Raw genomic sequence first — 26879 nt, forward strand, 5'->3', positions numbered from 1 at the left:
TTTCGTGGGTTGGTTTCCTGGAAGAAATTCTTACCGATCAGGGGACACCATTAATTTCTGGGCTTATGAGACAGACTTGTAAGACCTTAGGAATTACCCAGATAAAGACATCGGTATATCATCCACAAACTGATGGTTTAGAGGAGCGATATAACCGTACCATCAAGACCCTTTTGCGTAAAATAGTAAACGACTCAGGGAAAGACTGGGATCATAAATTACCCTTAGTACTGTATGCCATTAGAACACATGAACAGGCTTCTACTGGGCATAGTCCGTTTGAGTTGGTATTCGGCAGGCAGCCCCGTAACTTGCTAGATATGGCGGTGGAATTGTGGGAGGAAGAGAACGGGGAAGAGAAGCCCCTTCTAGACTATATTCATAACCTAAAGGCACACCTTCAGACGGTCTGGGAGGACGTGAGACATCACTTAGAAATAGCTCAACAAAATCAAAAAGCTTCCTATGATAAGGGCACCAAACTGTGAGTTCTTCACCCTAATGATCAAGTACTGATCATGCGACCCACCTCTGAACATAAGTTGTTGGCCAAATGGCAGGGACCGTATCGGGTAATAAAAACAGTTACCCCTGTTACTTACCTGATTGAATTAAGCAATAACCCTAAACGGACTCAAATCTACCATATCAATTTACTAAAAAAATTGGAGAACACTGGGGAGGATGGTGACCTTCCTGCTACGGGATACATGGTAACCCCAAACAGTTCGCTAGGGTTAGAACTCTGTCCCACACTTCAGCCGGAAAAAAGAAACCACCCCTGTGTCAATGATTCCTTAGCTGATACAGAGAAACGCCAACTGTTTGAGTTGATTCAAAATCATTCCGATTTCTTCTCAGAACTGCCAGGGTGCACGTCTTTAGTCCAACATCATATTAGAACCCCTGAGGGACGAACAGTACGCCGACGTCCCCACCGAATACCTGAAGCAAGAAAAATTCTTATAGAGGAAGAGATAACAAAGATGTTGTCTCTAATGGTCATTGAGCCTTCCCCAAGTCCGTGGTGTTCCCCTGTCGTTTTGGTGCCGAAGCCAGATGGCTCGGTCCGGTTTTGTATAGATTTCAGAAAGCTCAATGAGATATCCCTTTTTCATACTTATCCCATTCCCCGAGTAGATGAAGTACTAGAGAAGATTGGGCATGCACGTTTCATGTCCACTATTGATCTCACGAAGGGATATTGGCAGATTCCCTTAACCCCACAAGATAAAGAAAAGACAGCGTTTGCAACTCCGTCGGGTTTATACCAATTTACCGTCCTTCCCTTCGGACTTCACGGTGCTCCTGCGACATTCCAACGCTTAATGGACCGACTTTTACGGCCCTTCCAAGAATTTACTGCCGCTTACCTTGACGACATCGTTATATTTAGCACAACCTGGGCAGAACATCTCCAACACCTAGACAAAGTGTTCTCCGCCTTAACAAAAGCAGGACTCACCGCCAATCCTCCAAAGTGTACCCTAGGTCAAACCCAAATAGCATATCTTGGCTATGTTATTGGTATGGGAGTGTTACGTCCTCAGGCAGATAAAGTAGAGACCATTAGGCAGATACCACTCCCCAAAACAAAGAAAGAACTCCGTTCCTTCCTGGGATTGGTGGGGTATTATCGTAGATTCATTCCACAATATTCCACCATAACTGCTCCTCTCACAGACTTACTAAAGAAGCAATATCCTGCCATCCTGCCTTCTTTCTCACCCTCCCATCTTGAGAGCTTCTCCTTGCTTAAAGAGGCCCTCTCAACCGAACCTGTGTTGCGATGTCCTGATTTTTCTAGGCCCTTTCATCTTTTTACTGATGCTTCCAATGTCGGGCTGGGAGCCGTACTAGCACAACCGGACGAACGGGGTTTGATCACCCCATTGTCTATATTAGTCGTAAGCTACTGCTCCGGGAGACCCACTATCCCGCTATCGAGAAGGAATGCCTTGCCATCAAATGGGCCATTGAATGTCTCCGATATTATCTCTTGGGTCACCCTTTCGTCCTCTATACCGACCATGCCCCTTTAACTTGGTTGGCCTCCCATAAGGATTCTAATTCCCGGGTGTTGCGCTGGTTCCTTGAACTCCAGCCCTTTACCTTTCAGGTTCGTCACATCCCTGGGTCCAGCCAGTGTCCCACTGACTTTCTCTCCCGGTGTCCCGATTCTACGGGCCTCTACCAGTCCCGTTAATGGGATAGGGTGTGTAGGCGGGTGTCGTGCACCTCGCCTACCGAGATACAACCAAGGCGCCGGAGAAGTATTTCTTCTTTTTCCATTACGCGTCGTCATGGAGACGCGTGGAGCAAGAACAGCGGCGCGCAGCCGAACTTCCAGGTTGTCGGTTCCGAAGAAGAGGAGAACGCCATAAAGAGGACCGCCGGACCGGAGAGGGCCCCGCAGACAAGAGAAGAAGACGAGGGAGTAGGAGAAGCCAAGAGCGTGGAGCCGCTTGAGAACGAACGAAGGAGGGAGGAGCCGAAACCCTGCCATCACGCTGGAGTGGGAGAAATCTCCCGAGAAGACGAGGAATCCAGCCACGACCCAGGAGGGTCGTGGCTAACCAAGGTACGGGGCTTGTTCAGGGGCACTCGCACTAAAGGGGAGGAAGGGAGGAGAAAAGAGGGTAAAGGAACTGGGGAGGGTGGAAGGGGAACAGGGTGGCTTGGGTTGGGGAACAAGGAACTCGAAGGGCACAGGGCACGTCAAAACCCCTGCACTACCTTGACACAGCCCCAGTAATCGCCCAGTTTTTTTTTTTGTTCTCTACCCCTTTGTTTTCTATTTCTGTCCCAAACCCCGTAACCACACCAACCCCTGTCGTTCTTTCACTCACACCCCTCCCTTATACTAATAAAATAACAAAGATAGTAACTTACCAATCAACTTACCGAAACCTGTCCTGTTGTTCTGCCGAGATTCCACAGGCCCTGGGAAGAATTTGCCAGCAGACCACCACCTAGAAGAAGAACAGAAGGAAATATTGAGGACCTACACCACCCATCCCACCCCTAAACCAGAGACTCCTTGGAGAAAAGACTAAAGGGAAAAGACTAAGGAGAAGACCAGTATCTATTTTTTTTTTTTTTAACTTCCTTATTTTGAATTAATAAACCTTGGCTTCGGCCTTATAAACCCTTGCAAACTGAGTCTGAGCCTCTGTACTATCGAGCCCAAGACCCACGCCCCACTACACATACCCAAGCTAATACCCTGTGTCGTAAACTTGGTGCACGCAACTACCCAACGAGCAATATTCAACAAGCAAAGAAGATGGCTAGCAACATACCCAGAGAAACATTACTGACTACTAATACCCAGACACAACAATCTAGGCTGACTTGTGTCACCACATTCACTCCGTTAAGTAACCGAATCAAAGGTATCGTTCGTCGACTCTGGACGATCCTTACTAGTGCAGGCGAAACACTAGAATGCCCTTTATTTGCCTTCAAGACAACTCATAATATCAAAGACCTAATTGTTCACACAAGACCTACTACTCACCGACCCCTTGACAATACCGGTCCCAGTCAATGGCTTAAAGTCAAGGGACACTACCCATGTGGTGGTTGTAATGTCTGCACAATGACTAGGAACACTCAAGAGGTAGACATAGGCGAAACTAAGACTTGGCAATTGAGGTCCCATACTAATTGCCGCACAAAAGAAGGTATTTACATGATTACTTGTCCGTGCAATCTGAAGTACATTGGTATGACAACCAGGATGGTGAAAATCCGAATTAACGAACACCGCAGCACTATCAGATGCAAGAGGTCTGCCACAAAATTGACCGACCATTACATTGAGAAACAACATACTCCTGAGGACATCAGCTGGATTGTTCTAGAAACCATTAGGGACAATAAAGACTGTACGACAAGACTCTTTGAAAAAGAACAGCGATGGGTCTTTAGGCTTTAGACTCATATATCTGGACTTAACGACGATATTCAGTGGACCAATTTTATCCACTAAGAACCATGTCTTTTTTCTGTATATAAAATAATCTTTATACGCAGTATTGGTATTTTTCAACTTTTATTTTGCTAAGAATTCATTTTCTTCATTAATATATATTGTCTTTTTCGATGTGGGCCTAACTTCATCCTTAGGATGAGGATGGGGACTGTGTCCTTTCTATTGCAGGGTGTATTTGACACCATTTGTATGGACCCCTTCTAAGATGGCCGACAAAGTTTGTCATCCTTTTCCTCATCTTCATTACTAGTCCTTTATCTATTTTTGATCCTTTTTCTTCTTTTAAAGGCTGTGCATTTGTTTTTTTCCCTGTAGTTCCAGGGACTTCCATCAGGCGTAGGTGGTCCAGTACCTTTGGCTCCACGTTAAGTAAGTGCCCGTCGGTGAGCTTTTTGAGCTTTCAATTTCTACTTGCCTCTAGCTTTGATTCTTTCTTGTCTGCGGCTTTGCACAATGTACCACCCCCCCCTTTTTTTGTTATATAACTTATCATTATCCGCGTTTCCTTATGGGTTGTAATAGGGACACTATCAGGTCCCCGGTAGCTTTGGTTATATGAATAACGGCGCGCTAAGTATCTCGCACGCTGTCCTGATGTCTATTGATTATCTAACAAGAGGCGAGACGCATAGGGTTATCCGCGCGCTCACTTATTATTATGTTTTTCTATTATCTCTCCATTTACGAGCTGGGGACGCCTTTAACAACCTCGTGGCGTCCCAGCACGTATAATTACACTCCGCAAGGGTTCCGGCATTTAAATTCAGGCGAACAGAGACGTACGGGCAGTCCCGTGCGCTGACTCATCTGTTGTTTATCTGATTAACGAGTGCAGACACGCTGGTATTTCCGCTGACTATTGGTTTATTTTGAAGCCGGAATGCGCTAAGCGCCAACCCAGCGTATACACATATATATATTTATATAGATTTTTTTGCTTAAAGCACCTCCCTGACGATTTTCGACATTTGATAGTGACAACCTGTTTGGATTTCTGTGCACAAGCCTGCGCCCTTTATATAATTTTTGTTAACACAATAGTGACAATTTTTGGGGGATATAGTCATTACATCTGTGACTTTAATACTTCCCTCCTTTTGAACAATTTTTTCATTATAATTAAATGTCCATCCTCATGGGCATGGAGTCTGACACATCGACTTCACTCGATTTTATAGTCATTTTGATTTTTACCTTATTAGTGCCTCAGAAGCATTTACCAGCTCTTTTGCATTTCATTCTACATTGCTTTGACATATTAAGAAGCCCTGTAACTGTTCTCTGTGATAGAAGTTGTTTGTTGTTGACAACTCACTTTGCCTGTCATGGTCGTTTGATCACATTATGTAAACAGACTCCTTATTGAACCAATGTACCATTTAAGGGTCTTTGTTCTTTGTGTATATATGTAGGCCATAGCGGCTTTACAAGCCTGAAGTCTCTCCGATGAGGCCCTACCTTTAAATATTTGGAGGGTAAGCAGTGTGGTATCTTGACTAAATTGGTTTTTATTTCACTAATACTGCACCTCTGTCACATGGCACCTTTTGGGATTCCTCACGAACTCATGGGATAATATCTCCAGATATTGTGAATATTCCACCTCTGACTATTGTGAGATGTTTTGGCTTTGGTTTCTTTCTTCCCTGTTTTCATTAGGTTTTTGGATTTCCGTATTATGGAAGTCCTAATTGCTTAAAGGATTAGGTATGTACTATGGTCCTGAAGAATTGCATTAAGATCATTTATTGACTAAAAAAAGGCGAGAAACATGTTGACCTATGATATTGAGTAACACAGGGGACCCTGTGGTTACTTCCTTTTACTACTCTCGATTACGAGATTTAGTAATTATACTACTTTATTTTTTTATATGGGGAGTGTAGACATTAATCTACTATATCCCTGTGTATTGTTTTTAATCATGTCAGAGGTTTCAGTATTAGAATAAATTTGTAGATCTGTTACCTCGAGTCATTTTTAACTTTTCCAACAGCAATCCTTCACAATATTTGACTGGTTGTGCATCACTTCTAAAAGATCTCCGGCAAAGAGCCCCTGTGTGGGGCCCGTCAGGCATTGCAGTGCCGGCCTGACGAGGAGCTTGGCCCTATGATGAAGCATGTCACCAGAAGGTGAGTGAGGGCCCTTGCTTCAACCATTTTTGGTTTCCACTGAATTCAGAACCATTGAGTGTGAAAGAAACCTTTTGGCCTTTTTTGGAACCGTGTGTACCTTTTTTTGATTTATTGACTGTTGGGAGCTTTACACACGGGACCAGGAATACTACCTCCGAATCTCCCACCTTTGCCCCTCTTTTGTTGTTTTTTGATGATAATTACACCCCTGCCTATTCTCTGAGAAGTGTGCAACTGTGATTCAGGAGTTACTTTGAAAGCAATGTCACCATCAGTGGATTGTGGTCTTCAGGCCCCATTCTCCTTGAGCAGCTAGACTCTCCAGCTAGACTTTGTCGTTTTTTTCTCTTCCTCTCCTGCACTCTCTCAAGCTCACTTTTATGACACCCTTTATTTTTCTCTGGTTCTTTTTTCACTATATCTCCCTCACACTTTCCTGTTTCTATATTCTGTCCCTCAGTTTCATTTGTTTTTTCATCTCTTGCTTTTAATCTCTATCTTCTCCCAAAACCCCTCTCTTTCACCTTTTGTCTCTTTATTGCTTTCTTCAATTACCCTCTTCAGCTTTCTCTCTATTTTAATCCAAGGTAAATCGTTTTTTGGTTTGCTTGTTAAAAAGCACTGGCCTGACTTAGTTAATCTTCTAGGAAAAAGAAAACTTTGTAAATATTTGTAAAACGAAAGTGACTTGCCTACTAAATTCTCTAAAGTTTGCAAAACATTTATAATACAGGCAAGGGAAGAACACTGATCTTGTGAATATAATAATTTAGTTTCTGACTTGGAGCGATGAGAGGCACAACAGTAACATTATTTAAATAAAGACATATGTTTTTATTGTATGTGTTCAATACTTGTAACAATAACCCTAGAAGGACTGGATATTTTAATTAAAATGGCAAAGTATATAAAATAATATTTTCAGCTGAAAAATTAGGGGGCAGTTTTCCTATGAATTCACACAACGTAGTTCAGCAAGACAAGTTGCTGCACTTTGTTGTGTGAATAGGAAAGAGCTGGAGTGCCATATTTACAAATGGAGCTCTTTAGCTCTCTCCCATCACCAGTGCACTTGTGGCTGCCTAGCATCACCGCTGGCAGCATTGCGCAATGCTGCAAGGGTGTCTGCATTATGGCCATGATTGTCTTTGTGCAAGAAGAGATACCTGACTGCATAAAGAGGCATTTCCCTCTTTCTGTGTGTGATGCATTCTGCATCATGCAGAGAAAAAGAAAGTAAAAAGGAGAAATAAACATATATTGCCTCATTATGCCTCTCTGTGTTATGCGTATAGATTTCATGCAATTTCATGCAAGTCCAGCTTCATACATCTGGAGTTGCATGAAATGCTTGGGTGAATGCACGGGTATGTGAATGCACCACCCATAAACTCCTATCACTAAGAAATTTAATGCAATGCAGTGCAAATCACTGAGTTTCAATACATTTCTTTACAAATCCAAGAAAGGCTTCACAAATGAAGCCTGACACAGCATTGGAAATCCCTAAATAGGGGCCTTATTTAGAGTTTGGAGATGAAGTTACTCCGTCACAAACGTGACAAATATACCGTCCACTGTATAACGATCCCATTATAGCCTATGGAAATTATACGTTTGTGACGGAGTAACCCATCCTATAGACTCTAAATCAGGCCCTTAGTCTTTGCATTGCACCTTGTTGCCTTGTACAACACAAGGTCTAGGATAATATGGACCTAGATTTGAAAGAAGACCATAGCTAAAACAAGCAAGGTGCCTATATTTTCAGTCCACACAGGGCTTCGAGCATCAATACATCTTGGGATAAGAATATCATGGATAAAGTAGACATCAAAGATATTGTGAGAAAGAATATTTAGAGTAAGTATATTGTTTTTTAAATGTGTAAAGAATGTAGGGCCTCATTATGAGTTTGGCGGTTTCACCACAGAACCATCAAACTCACGGGGAGGACGCCACTATCATAGCAGTGACGTTTCCCCCGAGTGTAGTACAATGTTCCCACTAGGCTGACCGGCGAGTACATTGTAATACGCACCAGCTTGGTGGGAGCAGTGTCAGGATATTGGTCTCGGTTCCCTTACGGGAGCTGAGGCCAATATACTAACAATACAGCACCCTCAGAATGTGCACTGTCTGCAAGGCAGACAGTGCGCATTGCGGTGATGCTGGGAAGGGGGGCCCTGTCACTGGCTTTCTGCCAGCCTTTTCATGGTGGGGCCCTACCATGAAAAGGCTGGCTTGTAATCTGCCAGGTGGCGCTGAGTTTATTGCTGCCCTGGCTGGTTACAAGCCCAACCGACGCCATGGCATCGGGAACCATGTTCCCAGCGGGTATAATGGTACCTTGATGGGTCCGCACTCAGGGTTGTAATTGGGCAGTCAGAGCAGCAAAGTTGCGGCTGTCTGACCATCAAGGTGAGTGTGGCGGCCTTCGGATAGCCACACTCGTAATGAAGCCCGAAGATATTTAAATATTGTAGGCCTAAATATTGTTGTATATAAAATGTGTGCACTAGTAAATTATATTTTCATGTGAAATCTATGTAAATTTGCATTTGTGTTAATTCTTTACTATACTTTACAGTAATGTTTATTTTCTCAGGTGGTTATGTTCATTGGGATGTTAGGTGGACAGTTCTTTTAATGAAAGATTATTAGAAGTATTTGAAGATGATTGTACTAGGAGAGTCCTGGCCCCCTGCAGGAGAGAGGGAATTATATTTATGCTGCTAAAGCCCTGTTGGAACCCCTTAGACCCATCCTTATATAGACTGCTGACCGTGATCAACACAGACACCAAGGTACTATGCAAAAGCCTAGTGATGAGTGTTAGAGTTGTAATGGGGCAAGTGGTTCATGAGGATCAATGTGGTCTTATACCTGGTCTAAGCAAGGCCATGAGTCTATGGCACTTATAGCACATACTGCAGCTGGTGTTCAAGAGGGATACAGAGATGGCATTGATGGCAGTGGATATAGCCCAGGCGTTTGACATGCTTGGATGGACTTCCCTGCTAGAGATCCTTAGGCATATGGACTTTGGACCAGTATTGCAATCATGAGTGCAGTTATTGCATGTGCATCCCCATGCCAGGGTTTGGAGCAGGGGTATTCTTTCAGGGGACTGGGGAGTGGAGAGGGGGAAGAGACAGGGATGCCCTCTCCCCCCAGTGCTGTTTGCTGTGGCCATGGAACCCCTGGTAATATAGCTCTGAACAGTAAGTACAGGACGAAGAACGAGAGTCAGTGACTCCACTCACTTTGTTTACCTCTAGGCCGGTGATACTCTGTTTTACTTGCAGCGCCTGAGTGAGGCTGTACTGGAACTGTTGACTTACGTGGCAGAATACATTGATGCGGCCGGAATTAAATTTAACAGGTCAAAGTACATACTTTTTCCCCTCAGCGGGCTAACTGGCAGGCCCAGGGAACACTTGCTGGACCTCGAACTTAGGGGGAACTTGACAGTTTTAGATACTTACAGATAAGGGACCCCTGAGAATCAATACAAGTATAGTGTGGGAAAGGTTATTGATGAGCTGCGTACTTTGATACATATTTGGACCTCCCTGCCTGTGTCCACGATGGGAAGAGTGGCTCTTGCGAAAATTATCTTTTTCCCTAGGTGCCTCTTTGCAGTACAAAACTCACTGTGCGAATTGTCCCAAGAGACCTTCCAGACATTTAACAGCCTACTGATCTTACTGGTGTGGGTGGGACTGAGAAGTTAGATGGCCCTCAATACTCTATAATGAGATCAGGAAGATGGGGCGCTGGAACTCCTAGACATGGAACTATATTACTATGCAGCACATTTACAATTTGCAGTAAAATGAGCCACCAAGGCAGACACTTGGGAGACTACTCAAGGGAACATGCAATGATACCCCCTTATTGGAGTTGCTAATGCAAGGCAGCAAGGTTGAAGGAGGGTACCCCTGGCATACCGCCTGTGTATGGGAGAGGGTGGTGGTAAGGGTCTAGCGACAGTCCCCATTCTCTAAGGATTGTAGGTGTGGGTCTTTAACCCATTCCAGCATGTCAGCCATAGCATATCCATCCTGCAGTGGCCGATGGGAGGTTGCAGATTACTCAGTGATTTATTCCCTGTGGAACAATTTATCTCCTTCCCTGAGGCCCGAGAAACATTCTCAGTGGGTGAAGGACAATATCTTCAATGTGAAAAATTAGCTAGAGCCGCTAGCGACAACTGGACGGGACCTCAAGGGCACTGTCCGATGGTAATGTTACAAATGATGCTCAATGTAGGAGAGGGTGGACATCTGATATCCACACTGTACGGGGCTCTGAAGGCTGAAAGGCCTAGGAGAGATTTGGTGGCTCAAGCCAACTGATGCACTGATCTTGGAGAAAAGGTTACTGAAATGGTATGGGGTACAATGTGCTCTTTGGTTAAGGTTTCTAGCAATGCTAAATTTAAGCTAATACATTTGACTAATGTGCATTGCACCTACCTCACCCCCATTAAACTGAGCAGAATTTATGCAGGTTACATGGCATTTTGCCGGAGATGTGGACAGGGTGGTGCAGGTTTCCTCCATTTGGCCTGGACTTGCCAGTTCGTACAGAAGTATTGGGGAACACTCGTGCTTCACCTCCAGAGGGTGACTGAGATTGCAGTGGAACTTGGTATTAATCATGGACATTGTAACTGAGACATCTTTCATATTACTCTCCTTTGTTGATTGTCAGTGATGTCTTTACTTGATCTCTGAACTACTTTTGACACAGTGGATTATAGTATTCAGATTTAACAGCAATTGCATTTGCAACATTGTAGCACTGGGGTTTCAAGGGTGCGTACTCTTAAAACGTTTGTCTTGTCAATGAATTGCATGTTGGAGCTTGTTTATGCGGTTGAAAGGTGGATGGGTGGAGCATGTCTAAAAAGTACACGGTAGTGTGTGTGAATGTGTGAATTGTGCTTATATTGAGTTTCAATCTATGTAGTGCTGCAACAAGGTTCCTTTGGAGATAACATAAAAGAAATCCAGCATTTCCTTTCATTGGTATGCTGAGGACACCCAATGTTAGCTGAAGAGATATCTTCTGCTAATGTTTTGAGACTGTCATAAAGCCCTGGATGGCACTTTACCATCCGTATTTTGCCCTCAAAACAGAGTTCCTTCTCCTTGCACCTCAGATGCCAATACAAGAATTGTTAGGCTCCAGAAACAATTTACTTTGCTCCCTTTCCATTACTGATGATATGAAACCTTTATGCTTCGGTTTGGACAGTGAACTAGATCATCATGAACATATAAACACCATTAGCAAGGAAAAATTAATCAGACCAGACCCATCAGGTAGATTAAACCCTTCTTATCTCAACAAAACCGGAGGTGCTGGCTTTATCTAGACTTGATTACAGGAACGCTGTCCTATGAGGTATTCCAAAAAATGATCTATCTCCTCTAAAAGGCTCTTTAAATGCTGCTGCTCATCCGACCTCAGGTGTCAACTGCTTTCATCTCATCACCCACATATGGAGCCCATTGAGCTGGCTGCTAACATCTTGTTAAGAGACTGAAGTTCTGTGGTGGCTCTTGTCAACTTTGTGGTAAACACTTTGACTTGAAATTCCAGCATTGAAGAATAGTTGCACCTTTAAGCAATCCTTCTTGAGATGTGATCCCAAAGTATGGAACTCCATCCCCCCAGATATTTGTACAATACCTTAGCCAACACTCAAGCTCTAATCACAAGTACAATGGGGGCCTGGGGAAGACCTTCGGCTACATATAACTAGGCTAAACCTCCCATTTCCACTTACAACCGTACTTTTGCATTGATTGTTCCATACAACTATAAAGAGTGCTTCTTTAATATTATTATGATTATTATTATTATTATTATTATTATTATTATTATTATTATTATTTTCATGTAACATGCCCAGGGCCCTAAAGTATCACAACACTGTTCACATGTGTCTATACAATTATACAGAGATTACACAGTATCATAATATAATAATAATAATAATAATAATAACAATAATAATAATAACAATAATAACAATAATAATAATATTATTATTAATAATAATAATAATAATAATAATAATAATAATAATACCAACAATAATAACACTAATAATCTAATAATAATACTAGTTGCTATTATTTTTGCGGTTATTCTTCTTCTTATTATTATTATTATTATTATGTATTACATAGGACAGGTGGCATTCTTCTTATGGCTGGAAAGTGTATGGCTGAAGTCCTAGAATGGAGAAGTTGTTTGTCATATATACAAATTATGGTGAACTTTCCCCTGCAGCTAAATAAGCTAATGACAGAAAAATCGACTTTAAAATATAGAAACTGTGCATTCATACATATTTGAGAGTTAAACACTTTCAATTCTTCCTGACTACCAGGTAGAAGACAATGAGTGACATCCCCTTTTGGTCTAGTTGAAGTCCATGAATGGTTCACCATGAGTTTTTCCTGTCTCTTCTCCTTTATGAATGCGTATGTTGACCCCCTGATGCAATTACTTTGAGTTCCGCAGCTATTATTTCAGTTCCGGTACCACAGGCAAACCTCGGGGTCTCAAGACTACAGGCCACCTTTTCCATGTTATCAAATGAGCTACAGGGTCTAAAATACTAAAAATTTAAGAATAATCAAAAACCTAAAGGCATCAAAAGTAAGATCTGTGCCTGGTCCCAGCTACCCATATAATCAGCATTGCCAACATTCTATTTGATTCCTCTATTAAAAAAATGAATAAGAGAACTTAAAGCACTGCTGTCTTGAGCTGAATGGACATTGTCTGTATTACAGTTCGTGGTCAGTAATCAGACTCTGAGTTAGATAAAGGGCCTGTCTTTGGATTTGGAACACTTTCAAACAGTACTCTTCTGGATCTCTGCACGCTGAAATTCAAGACCATAAGAATCTGTTATTACGTGTGATGCATTGAGTATTACTTTTATTTTCTTACAGCTTCCATATGCCTTCCTTGTGTAATGGGTCAAGAAGGAATTAGGGCTGGCTTTGTATATTCTTGTGCTCACCATCCTTATTTTCAAATTGGTTCTGCTTCTTGAATGGATGTGACCTTTACTCATCAGTTGGGGAAAATACATGCTCTATAGCAGTGGTTCCCAACCTTTTGACTTCTGTGGACCCCCATTTTATCAATACTGCAGCCCGGGGACCCCCACTGAATCATTATTGGAACACTGGGACCCCCAAGGAGTCATTACTGATAGCTGGGACCTAATATTATTAAATGTTTTAAGCAGCCGCGGACCCCCTGAGGAGGCTTTGCGGACCCCCAAGGGTTCCCGGCCCACAGGTTGGGAACCACTGCTCTATAGCCTTCTTAAATACTAAGTGGTCTTGAACATTTCTAGTTTTTGGTGGGAGCCAAATCCTATACAGTGCTGTTTGGTCAAAGAAGGACGATCCTTGGATGTGTCCTTATTGAAGAGACAGATTGTAAGTAGCACATGGACGATTTTGGTTTTTCTAACAGATTGTTTCAATTCCCACAGATGTGTAACAAGGTATCCAATCCCAAGTTCTGTCTGGGGACAATAGCTCTGTGAAACCAATTAAAAGGTGTCACAAACTATGCTGTACCATATCTAATTACAATGCTAGGAAAATATAATGCACCAGCTTTCCACATTATATAAAAGCTTAGAAATATAACCTTGCAAAAAATATTGTGAAGGAATCCTGGTCCCCTATGTGCATGCAAGTAGAGGGGTCCTCATCCTTTATACAGTTGTAATTTTACACACAATAGATTGACGCACATTTTCCAGTATTTCTCCCTTATGCCAGAAAGCATGACCATACAGGTACAATGTTCCACATATGGTGCAGTTACTCTGTCATTCAAATATGTTGTGTGAAAGTTTTGACAAAGATACATATTGAGAGACAAAAGAGCTTTCTGAAATTAAAAGACATATTTTCATGTACTGATTACTCACCATAGAACATTCTGAGAGAGCTAGGAACCAAATTACATTGGTTTACTATTTGAAAATCTACATATTTGAAATAAAAAAATATTCTCCATTCCTGACTAATAGGCTCCGCTGGTTAATAAAGCAATACTCAAAGCTAAATAGTCAGTCTTAGAATGTAACATTGGGATGTTAAATTCAAAAGGTTATGACTTTAGCTTTTAGTATCAAATATATATTTTCTGTGTTCCCCAACATATAACTTCAACACTTACAGTATATAAAACCTGCTCTGTCTTCACATATGTTAGTTACGATGTAATTCATTAAATTTAGGTTCACCAACTTGAGTCCCGTTCTGTTCTTACAAGTTCTTGCGTATGTTTACGCTCACTTAAGTCTATTTTTAGATAAATACAAAAGGGTTGTCCCCTATTGCCTAACGATTTAGTGTCGCATTACCAGTGCTCTGAAGAACTGGACAGTTACTCTTTCCCCTGCAGTTACCAATAATAAAAAATTAAAAGGTGCTTTAGATCCTGGTCAGCCCATCAAGTCAGTAGCTGCCAAGGCCTCTGCTCCCAAGGCAGTTAACCGCCCTCCAAATCTAGAGTCCCTGCCAGGCAGAGAGAGATTTCTGTAACTTCAGTGGACCTGCTGCTGCTGCAAGTGAATAGATTGCATTGTTCCCATTGAAAGCAGGGTAAAGACTGATTCCCATATGGCTGGCCAAAACTGGGGTGGTGTGGTGGGCAAAAAACACAATCAATAAACAGAGATGTCAATGACTGGGAGTGAATGTTTGCAGTGTTCATCATTCCGTCCATCATTTGTTCTTTTTGCCTTTGTCAACCTAAGTGGGAAGGGTATGCCCAGAGGTGAGTCCCGTGCTCACTGCACCACTGGATTCAAGCTAGCCTGGCTTATGAGGGGTGATACCCCAAAACTGGTCTCAAGATACTTGTTTCAGGTCCAGGAAGGACATGGCCTGGCAGTTCCGGCTGGACTGTTCCCATGGGGAGCAGGGTCAAGACTGATTTGCATATGACTGGGCCAAAACTGGGGTGGCGCGGTGGGAAAAAAAACAATGGATCAAACCAGATCTCTGTGACTGGGGGTTAATGTTTGTATTGTTCAGCATTCTGTCCCTCATCTGTTCTTTTTGCATTTGTCACCTTAAGAGGGAAGTGTATGCCCAGATGTTCCCAAGCTCACTTCGCCACTGGATTCAAGCTAGCCTGGCTGATGGGGGTGACACCCTGAAACTAGTCCCAGGATGCTTGTTTCCGGTCCAGGGAGGATCCGGCCTGGCAGTTCTGGCCGGACTTTTCCCATGGGGAGCTGGGTCAAGACTGATCTGCATATGGCTGGGTCCAAACAGCGGTGTTGTTGTGGGCACAAAATCGATGGGCTAGACTCAGATCTCTGTGACTGGAGGTGAACATTTGTATTGTTCAGCATTCTGCCCACCAACTGTTCTTTTTGCCTTTATCGTCCTAAGTGGGAATGGTATGTCCAGATGGTCCCATGCTCACTTCTCTACTGGATTCAAGCTAGCCTGGCTGATGAGGGGCGATACCCTGAAACCGGTCTCGGGAGGATTGTTTCGGATCCAGGAAAGACATGGCCTGGCAGTTCCAGCTGGACTGTTCTGATGAGGAACAGGGTCAGGACTGATTTGCAAATGGCTGGGTCCAAACTGGGGTTGTGTGTTGGGCCAAAAAACGATGGATTATACCAAGATCTCTGTGACTGGGGGTCAATGTTTGCGTTGTTCAGCATTCCTTGCATCATCTATTATTTTTACCTGTGTTGCCCTATGAGGGAAGGGTATGTCCATAGGTGGGTCCCGTGCTCACCCCTCCACTGGATTCAAGCTAGGCTGGCTGATGAGGGGTGGTACCCCGAAGTCGGTCCCAGGATGCTTGTTTCCAGTCCAAAGAGGTCCTGGCTTGGCAGCTTGGGCTGTTCCCATGGGGAGAAGGGCCAAGAATGATTTGCATATGGCTGGGTCCAATCTGGGGCAAAAAAACAATGGATTAAGCCCAGATCTCTGTGACTGGGGGAGAATATTTGTATTGTTCAACATTCCGTCCATCATCTTTTCTTTTTGCCTTTCCCACCTTAAGTAGGAAGGGTACGTCCAGATGTGGGCCCGTGCTCACTGTGCCACTGGATTCAAGCTAGCCTGGCTGATGAGGGGTGATACTCCAAAACCGGTCCCAGGATGTTTGTTTTGGGTCCAGGGAGGAATTGGCCTGGCAGTTCAAGCTGGATTGTTCCCATGGGGAGCAGAGTCAACACTGATTTACATATGGCTAGTTCCAAACTGGGTTGGCGTGGTAGGGTAGACAAAAAAAACAATGGATTAAACCAGATCTCTGTGACCAGGGGTAAATGATTGCATTGTTCTGCTTAAGGCACAAAGCCTTTGAGGAGCCAGAGAATACCTTATGTGCTTGCTTGGCTAAATACGTTATTCAGCAAGTACAAACTCACAAACCTCTTTTAAAACAAAATACCATTGGACTCAGCATGCATGGAACTTCCCACTGCTCTTGGGGGCTATTGTATGATTTCCATACCTGAGACTGCCATTTCTTGCATGGTGGTTCCAAGTACAGAAAACAAGTGACATCACACCATGCTATGAAGGGCAGGGTGAGCGTCACTGTGACCTGATAGCCCTGATCGCCCAGTGGCAGACAGACTGTTAATTCAAAGTATTAAGCCAGCGTCAACTGAGCGCTTCCCTTACTCTACATGTAGCGGGGGAACTGGGAATTTGGTGGGGTGCAACTAAAATGGGAAGTCAGAGGACAGCTGCCAGCACTGTGAGCCACTGTGTTGCTGACCTGATTACTGGGGCCTGGACTCACAAAAAAAGTTGCAATCTGCATCTGCTGGTGGTGATAAGAATACCTGAAAATTTATGAATTCCGTTTTCTTATGTAAAAATGTATACATGCATATTTTCTATGAGAGGGAAAAAGACACATTTCTTTCAATAGAGATAAGCCTTCCACTTCATCAACACCAAGTCTAAGGGTTTAAACTTCCACTCCCTAACTTGGAAAAGGATTTTCTCTTCCCCATGGTAGGAGTTAATCTCTAAACTTTCCTAGGGTGAGAAACGGCCAGAGAGGAGATTGCAAATGGCCACAAATGAGTAAGTTCATAACCAAACCTGTAACTCCCACTCTCTACCCTTGCTCATAGATTTACTCACACAAATTCTTCTCATTGAAAAAAGCCAAAAGCAACATTTTTGAATTATTAGGGTGCTTTTACACTCATAAGTACGGCTATTTGCCTGATTATCACATATGAATAGTTCTGAGGATTGACCCTAATGCTTTCTTGCAAAATAAACACATTTGTTAGGTTTTGCATCGCCCTTGCGCCACACAAGGGGACTCAGAGTGAAACAAAACCAAGAATATGGTTTGCCAAGCCATGCAAGGCCACCTTGCATGGCCCTGCGTGGCATGCTGCCTTCCATTACTCTTCCCCAGGGAGGCACTCCATGGGTGGACCGTGGGTGTTCACATGCATGCCCCCATAGATTTTGGTGCATTCCAAGATTTATCGTGAGTGGTAGACCTGAGAATGTATCAAAATGCTAGAACTTCCCAGAGGAGGCATAACTAAGAGAAATATGTTTATTTCTCCTTGTTTTTTCCTCTTTCTACATGTGCTGCAAGTGTGGCACACACTGAAAGAGAAAAACCATCAGAGGATTGTTTTTGTGCAAGAAGATGTGCCTTCCTGCACAAAAGCAATCTTGCTTGCAACTCAGTCATCCTTGCACCATAGTGCAATGGTGCCTGGATTGGTGCTATGCAGCACATTGTTGACTTGTAGAAGGAGAGGACAGGAATGCACCATTTAATGTTAAATATTGCACATTCCTGCTCTCTCTCTGCTATGGAATGCAGCACAACAAGGTGTCTTGCTGTGCTGTGTTGTGTGACATTTTGATAAATCTGCCACTCATTGTGGATGGAGGCACATTGAACATGACAATGGGGGTTTGCTTTTTTAGCGAAGGCAAATATATATGGATTTGACCTGAATGTATCTTATAGAAAAATCATCATTCAAAAATCCTTACTAGGGACACATTGTTTCCAACATTGTGCATGTGTGTTTCTCTTCCTCTGGATCTACCAAGAATGTAGCACTTTTACCAAAAGAGTCTGTTGGATCAATTCATCGTTTTTTTCGTAGTTCTGGCTAAACAATATCTAAACTCATGAGCATTATTTATTATTTCATTGTAGGGCTTGCCTTTCTCTAGCGTCCTTAAGACTGAGTCATTCTAAGTTAAAATACTTAATATTCTTGAATTTTCTGTGTGATTTGTTTTGTGGCACATTAACACGAATTGTCACCGAAACAGTAGAAAGACAACTTGTCACAGAGGATTAAAGGAACGGCGGTCCTCGTAGAACTTTACCAACATCTTTGTCATAGAACTCGATTTATATCATAGTCTAATGCTCGTTTTTTATAATACGTATAAATGTGCCACACACCTTGTCCTTTTAGGATCTTCGGTCAAGATTATACTCACTTTCAAAAAGCAAATTGAAAGGCTTGGTGCCAGCGATGGCTCGTCCGCAGTGGAGGAGGGGCGTCGCTCCCATGGCTGAGCCAGCAGATGAAAAATGAAACCATAGCTTTCTATGGTTTTATTTTTCATTTTGCATCTGCCTGCTCATCCAGCAAGTGCAGCGAGAGACAGGGCTGGGCCACGGAGAGGTGGGAGGGGGGAGGAGGGGAGAGTGCACTAAGTGAGTATGTGTGTTTAGCTGGCCACCTCAGGCTGGCCAAACACACATGTGCACTTAGGTTTCTCCAGCCCGGCTGTGGTGAACAGCCAGGCTAGAGAAACAGCACAGACCGCAGGCTGGTGTCTGAGTGGCAGTCACTGCCACTCAAACCAATCCTGATGCTGCTTATATGCTATGTGTAGCATGTAAGCAGCGCCAGGATTGCTGGGGAGCCTGTGCACCACAAGAAGAGGACGTCGAGCGAGGCAGCATGATGAGGCGGCAACGGCGAGGAAAACCGGTAAATGCATTTTATTTTATTTTTTTCTTTCTGTTTCCCCCGTCCCTGTCGTTGCCCCCTACCCCTTGACATATGTGTCAGCCGCCGCTGGCCCCACCATCTCTTCACACTTATAAAGTTTGTTATGGGCGTTGGGGAATTTTCTGGCTTCTGGTGTCTCTTTGATAAAAGTCTCTTGAACTTTGCATGTCGCTACAGCAGTAGCTGAGGTAGCAGGGGCTCATCGACTCTGGCTCATGCTAGCCAGAAGTTGCGCAGAGCGGGTGGTGGTGTCTCTTTGATAAAAATCTCTTGAACTCTGCATGTCTCTACAGCAGTAGCTCAGGTAGCAGGGGCTCACCGATTCTGGCTCATGCTAGCCAGAAGTTGCGCAGATCGGGTGGTGAGGCCTATTACATGTTTAATGACTACTATAACCTCGAAATGAAAGAAAAATAATTACTGCTGTCTTTCAAGGTTGTTTTTTTGATATAACCAACTTTATTACTTTTGGATGAAAAAACATGAGGTGGTACAAGCACTTTAGACATGTCAAGCAATTTGCAATTGTATAAAAAGTTCCACACACAAGCATTTTTCCATATATTGTGATACATTTGTAAAAGGGGGAGCTGAAGCCCCTCCTGGTCCAACATAGTCATAGTTCCTTATGAAATAACCCATAAAACATTGTCTACTTTTCTTGGCTTATACCTTGTACATTATACATTATTATATTATATTATATTATATTATATTATATAATACAGTCCCCAGCCACTGAGACCAGATTTTGTTGAATTTCTTCAGGCAGCCCCTAGGCAGGTAAACTGAGTGCTTCACTGTGGCTCACCAGTCCAGTCCCCTCCTCCATGTGTCAGGGAGTGTTCCGAACCCAGTGTGTCACTATGTCTCTTTTGGCTATAAGCAGTGCTATGCCCAGGAATGTTTTTTGTGCCAGTGTACCTTTGACTCTATCCATCACCCCCAGGAGAGGGTGAAGCCCCAGCACTTCAGAGAGCACCCCCAGGATTTGAAACCAGTAGCTTGTGATTCTAGGGCAAGCCCACACTATGTGAAAGAAGTCCACAGGTGAGAGTGCACACCTATTACATTCAGAGTTGGCTTGCAGCCCTGCTCGGTGGAGCCTGGTAGGTGTTTGGTATACGTGGTGTAAGAAGTATGTTTGGATTAAGCGTAGTCTGGCAGATATGGTAAGGGTACATGGCGTCATTAAGGCGTCCCTCCAATCCTCGTCGCCCTTTGGGTCAATCCATGTCTCCCAGCAAGAGCGCAGGGATTGAGGAGAAACAGGAGCGTTCAACACCAGGGATCAATAGATGCTGGACATCCCCCCAGCGCCCAAGGCTCCCATCATTATTTTTGCCTCCATGGGACTGAATTCTGGGACCAAGGTGTCCCCAGGAATGTGGACGCCAGTGAGTGTCACAACTGAAAAAAATGGGGAAATTGTGTCTTGGCCAGAGCATAGCTTTGTTGAAGTTCCTGAAAGGACAGGGGTGTGGAATTTATTAAAATATCTACTTGTCCACGGGACAGGTTGCTTCTCAAATCTACTTGTCCTGTAAAAAGATCTACTTGTCCCTTTGGTGCCATGTAGTGTGGCGCCAAATTATAGCAGCAATCTCATTATGTAAGAGCTCTGATAATAGCCTCTCTGATTATGCCAGGGCTAGTACCATAGTAGGGCTTGAATACTAGCAGTTTCAATCCCTACTGTAGCAATTTCCTTATTTTTCCACCTTTCTGCAGATCTGCATACTGGGGCTGGAGGAAGCAGTAAGCAATAGTTCCAGGGCTGGAATGCCTTTGAGTCTGCAAACCTACTAACCTGCATGTTTTAAAGATTTTCACCAGCTTCTCTCTAATATTTTCCCATAATAAGAAAGGTTGGACATTTACTCCTGACAATGGCAGAATTAGAACTTCTTCCATGGTTGGGAAGAAAGTGGCTGGAGGGAAAATGAACTTGCAAATGCTCAATAGATTTTCACATGAGCAAATCTACACATGCGTATTTACCCATGCTAAAATACAGTTCACAAATATTTTATAGGTGTACGACATATACCATGGGTGCACTTTTGTGACTTTCTTTAAGAATTTGGGGCCACATGTAGGTAGGTTCAGATTTGTGACCCGCAAATTGCGAGTCACAAATCCGAATGTAGGATGGTGTCCCTGACACCATCTGTGATTCGCAAGGGCTTCGCAAATGCTCACCTCATGAATAATCATGAGGTGGGTCGCAATTTGCGACCCCCTTGCGAATGGCGGCCTCACAGGGATGGTGGCCTGCTGGAGACAGCAGACCACCATGTCTGTGACTGCTTTTCAATAAAGCAGTTTTTTTTTTGTAATGCAGCCCGTTTTCCTTAAAGGAAAACGAGATGCATTACAAAAACGAAAAATGAAACGTTTTCGTTTCATTTTTTCAGAGCAGGCAGTGGTCCGCAGGACCACTGCCTGCTCTGTAAAAATGTTTACAGTGACATTCACAATGGGGAAGGGGTCCCAGAGGGACCCCTTCCCTTTTGTGAAAGTGTTAGCACCCATTTGAAATGGGTGCAAACTGAGATTGGTTTGCGCCCGCATTCGCAAAACAATCCTACATTGCACTGCGAGTCGCAATTAGGAAGGGAACACCCCTTCCTAATTGCGAGTCACAAACCCGTTTTGCGATTCGGTAACCAGGTTACCGAATCGCAAAACTGGGTTTGTGCATCGCAATGTGCTTTTTGCACGTTGCAAACAGCGAAAGTCGCTGTTTGCGACATGCAAAAAGCTACCTACATGTGGGTCTTGGTCCCTAATTAGGTCTGGTGTTAACAAAGACATTTTGTTTTTATTAAACTTCTATTTCTCTCTCTTTCAGCTGGCTTTACTGTGAGTGATCGCATTCTTCTCTTCCACAAGGAGCATATTGGCACACAAAGTAGTTTTGTTCAGTGTCAGGAACTACAGTGGCAATCAGTGACGTAATGAAACTGGAGGGTGCCCCTTTGCAAAGAACATGGAGGAGCCCCCTCTCCAGACTCACTCAGGGCAGGTGCTGTGCTGAAGGGGCCCCCTGGAGGGCGGCTGCGGGGCCTTTGTTATGCCACTGGTGGCAACATGTGCTTTTAGAGTTCAAAAACGTTTTGGGGGGTTTTTGCCAGTGTTTGTTACAATGTTGAGGACCTGGTAGCTCCCACAACAATAAAGTGTTACAAAAGCCATGTCAAAACAAGACACGCATTGATGAAACTAAAAGACTTATAAAAATATGTCAGATCAGTTGGCTTTGTCAGTGTTTGTTTATTTTCATGCTTCCCATAATCGTGTTGAAAATGGTTACACTGATTTTCCATTAGAAATATTTTTGGGAAATACTAGCATGCATCAAAACATTTTACTAAATGACACTTCATTTGCATATAATCAGAGAGCATTCTGGGAGCATTATACTTAGCCTCATAGCCTAAACTTTTCAAACATGTGTATACACGTTATTTTTTTTTTTTGTACTTGAACCAACGTCAGTAGTGAAGTGTGACATTAAAGCATTTATTTACAGCACTCACCCTAATAATGAAGGTTTTCAAATAATGAACCATAAATACAAGTTCGAACAGCATTATCTTTTGGAAACACATTACCTCAACTGCAGAGAGTTCCACTCTCTGTAAACAGGCAGCCAAAGGGTTTGTGCTGCAGAGGGTTGGGTCTACTTGTCCCAAGGACAAAGTAAACATAAAATCTTGTTGCCCTTGACCCCAAACAAGATGTCCCGGGCGTTACCAACCACTGTAATGCCAATATTCTACCATTTGAAGAACCCCTCCAGGCCCTCCAGAAGCAGTGTCCCTTGCCATAACGATGGGCATTGGGTGTTTCGGTTCCACCATCCTGTGTGTTTCTGTGCAGAGCGCCACCCCTGGTAAACCTGGCTCATGACCTCATGGAGTGTCCTAGAGATGGGTGTCCCAAACAGCACATCCATGATTCCGGAGAACCCGATGATAGAAAGTTCTAACTGGTAGGCCTGGTCATCCTATCCCCCGTTAAGCCAGTCATTAATGACCAGCGTTTGCATGGCCAAGTAGTACAGGTATAAATTTGTCATGCCTAAACCGCCTTTGTATGGATCCTGCTGGCATACATCCTAGGAGAGGCGGTGCCTACCATTGTGCCAAATAAACGCACGGGCTACCGCATCCATCTCTCAGAACCACTGGCGAGGGAGTTGAATGGGAAGATTTTGGAGGATGTACAGAAAACGTGGTAATGCGGTCCTCCTCACCCCGTCCTTCTCCATCCCGTGAGAAAGGCAACTTGATAAATCAGATGCGCTATGGGTTCTATGGCGAGAGCAAAGAGGAGAGGGGACAGCGGACACCACTGCCATGTCCCCCTCCCCACAGAGAAGGACTCCGACAATACTCCATTTCCCAGAACCCTGGCAGTTGGCCTCTGATAAAGAAGTTGCACCATACGATGGAAGGTGCCTCCCAGATCCATTTTCTCAAGGACGGAGTCAAGGTATCCCCAGTCTACAGTATTCAACACCTTCTCAAAGTCTATTAATGGTAATGCTAATGTGGAGTCAATGCTCCGTCGGTGTGCCAAAGTGATGTTCAATCTCCTTAAGCAGTGTCGGGTCCCCCGAGTGGGTATAAAGCCACACTGATCGGGGTGGACCAGATGGCAATGACCGTCTCAAGGCTACTAGCTAAGATAGCAGAGAATATTTTTATTTCACCATTTATTAGGGAGATGGGCCGGTACGCGGTGCATGACCTGGAAGGGGGATGGGATTTTGGGAGGACTACTAGAGTAGCCTGGTCTCGTTCCTCGAGCAAGTGGCCCCTATGCAGTGCTTCACTGTAGAAATCGTGAAGGTGGGGCATCAGTATGTCTCTAAATTTAGAATAATATTTGGCAGGGTAGCCGTCAGGACCAGGGGTCTTACCCGGCTTCAGAGTCAAGATAGCCTTGCTAATCTCCTCCTGTGACATAGATTTGTCTAACATGCAACTAAGCACTGTTGAAAGGCAAGGGACAGAGATCTCATGCAGAAGTGCGGAATTCCTTTCAATGGTTGGTTTGGGGACAGGTTTATACAGGGTAGTGTAGTATTGGGCAAAGGTGGAGGTGATGTGTATGGGATTGTTATGGATTGTCCCGGTTGCGTCACTTATCTCTGGAACCACTCATCCTCCTAACGGTCCACGGGCCAGTTGGTACAATAGTTTGCTATTTTTATCACCTATCTATATATGCACGTCTGGGAAGCGCACCAAAGCAGCTTCGCCTCCTCCATGGAGAGGGTCCTAAACTCCTGTCTCACAAGCTCCAGGGCCCATCCCCGGTCCACCCCACCAACCTGGTTCTGCTCTCATTCCAGCAGCAGTGCCCGAGCCTCAAGCTCCATTGTGCACACTTGTTTCTACTTTTCCCTCCAGCGCAGGAGAGCCTTAGTGTGGCTCCGGATAACCGCCTTACCCGCTGTCCATAGCGTTACAAGTATTGTTCAATTTCAACACGGAGATCGGCAGAGTAGATTGCGTCCTGTAGAACACAGTCATTGAGATGCCATATCGTTCTCCAAGTGGCGTCTGCGGAGACAGTGGTCAGGAGCAGTGGTGCATGATCAGAGGTGCCCTGGGCGAGTATCTGCACGTGGGTGAGCAAATGAAGGTGAGTGGCCGGCATAATGAGCATGTCTATGCGTGCGTGTGTGATGGGCCGCTGAGGTCTGGGTATATTGCTGGGAACGGGGATGCCAAGTGCGCCAAGTGTCGCATAAACCCAAGTTATGTAACCATTTGTTGAGAAGAGGGGAACAATTGCGTCTGGACTGTGAGGAGGGTCCTGTAATGACCAGTTCTAGGTCAAGAACGACATTCATGTCACCCCCTGTGATGGTGGGTCTATAGGCATCTGGATGATTGTGTCTGTTAGTGTAGTGAGGAATGTTTCCAACCCTGTAGGGGGAGTATATATGCTAAGAAGGTTAATGGGCTGTCCCTCTACTATTCCTGTTAGGGCGATGAACCACCCGTGACGATCTGGCCACGTTCAGTATATCACTACCGGGTAGTTGTGATGGAGGAGTATCAGGACTCCCCTGGCACTATGTGTGAAGCCCGCATAATGAACCTTATTGAAGCCGTACTGGGCTAAGAATGGGTAGTTATTCCCCATTAGGTGTGTTTCTTGAAGGAGTAGAATTGAAGGACATTGTGAGTATCATAGGACAGCAGCCCTTTTGATTTTATTTAGGAGCCCGTTGACATTCCACAATGGTGTGTGGTGCCATGGAACTGGAGAATTAAGGAGTGAGGCCCAGGAGATCCCCCGAGTGAAGAGACCCCAAGGCCTAGTGATAGGACCTATGTCATAGATGTACGCTTGTGCCTGGATCAAGTGTGTGCATGAGTGTCTGATACCACATAACAACAACATAATGTACAAGAAGTGTTTAACTGTTTAACTCTGCATTCCCCAATGATCTCCCCTCCCCACACTTCCCTCCCCAACCAGAGAAGCATCTGTCACCCTTCAATAACTGTTAAATAACTCAAAAGAAAAGAGCAAAAACTTGAGTGGTATGGAGTGGTGGAACCCTCCAAGAAGCAGGATCTTTATAGCTCCTCCACCCGCTGACCTCAGTTGTCTTTATCTCAAACCACAATAGTAATTCAGATTACTAGTGAGTAGCTTAATCTTTCCCCCTCAGGCTGGGGGGCTAGTTCAGCTGGGTCAGGCTGTGAGGCGTTTCAGCGCAGTGTGGATCCAGGGTTCCGGGGCGTGGCGATTTAGATAGATGCAACGATTTCCACCCACTGCAGTGTGAATGAGTGCAGGAGCATTTGGGGCGAGCATCCTCCCCTGCAGTTGTCCCAGATCCGTCAGTCAAGGACCATCCAGGAGGACTCCCTGTCCCTGGACCCAGGTGGAGCAGCCGCTCTTCAGCTGCCCAATCCCATGCTTATTCAGGCGTATCAAAGATGCAGGACTTTCCCGCGTGCAGGACCTTGATGCGGGCAGGGAAAAGGAGCATGTATTTTAATTGTAAGGCTTTCAGTTCCTGTTTCACTTGATCATAAGAGCCTCTTTTTTGTTTGGATTTCAAGGTAATAGTCTGTAAAAATTTGGATCTTTGAGTTTTGGTAGTGCACGTCGTCAAGACGGCGGGCTTCCACCAGGATACAGTCACAATCACAGAAGTTAAGGAATCAGGCTATCAGAGCCCTGGGGGCAGCCCCTGTGGATGGTCTCACTGTAAGTACCCTATGGGCAAGTTCCACAATGAAGCATGGAGACAGTTTGTCGGAGGGCATCCATGTCCTAGGACAGCTCTCAAGGAAGTCACCAGTGTGGGCACCCTTGGTTCCTTCTGGAAAACCAATGAAGCGTAGATTGTTACATCATGATCGATTTTCTGCATCTTCTGCTCAGCGCTGCAGTTCGTAGGTATTGGTGAGCATGCGGTTTACCTTAGTCTTTAATTTCTGGACTTCATCTTATGCTGTGGAGATGCGTTCCTCAGTTTCAATGATACGCATTGTGGCATTTTTAAGGTCTTGTCGCAGTAAAGCCATGTTGACTCTTAATTCCTCAATTTTATGTTCAACTGCAGTTTGTGAGGACTGGATGGCTTGTAGGATTTTTGCGGTGTCTTCTGCTGCAGTGGGCCCCTCCGCCATGTTCTCTCCTTCCTGGGCCC

Source organism: Pleurodeles waltl, chromosome 4_1 (genome assembly GCF_031143425.1).
Source record: "Pleurodeles waltl isolate 20211129_DDA chromosome 4_1, aPleWal1.hap1.20221129, whole genome shotgun sequence".
Taxonomy (NCBI): domain Eukaryota; kingdom Metazoa; phylum Chordata; class Amphibia; order Caudata; family Salamandridae; genus Pleurodeles; species Pleurodeles waltl.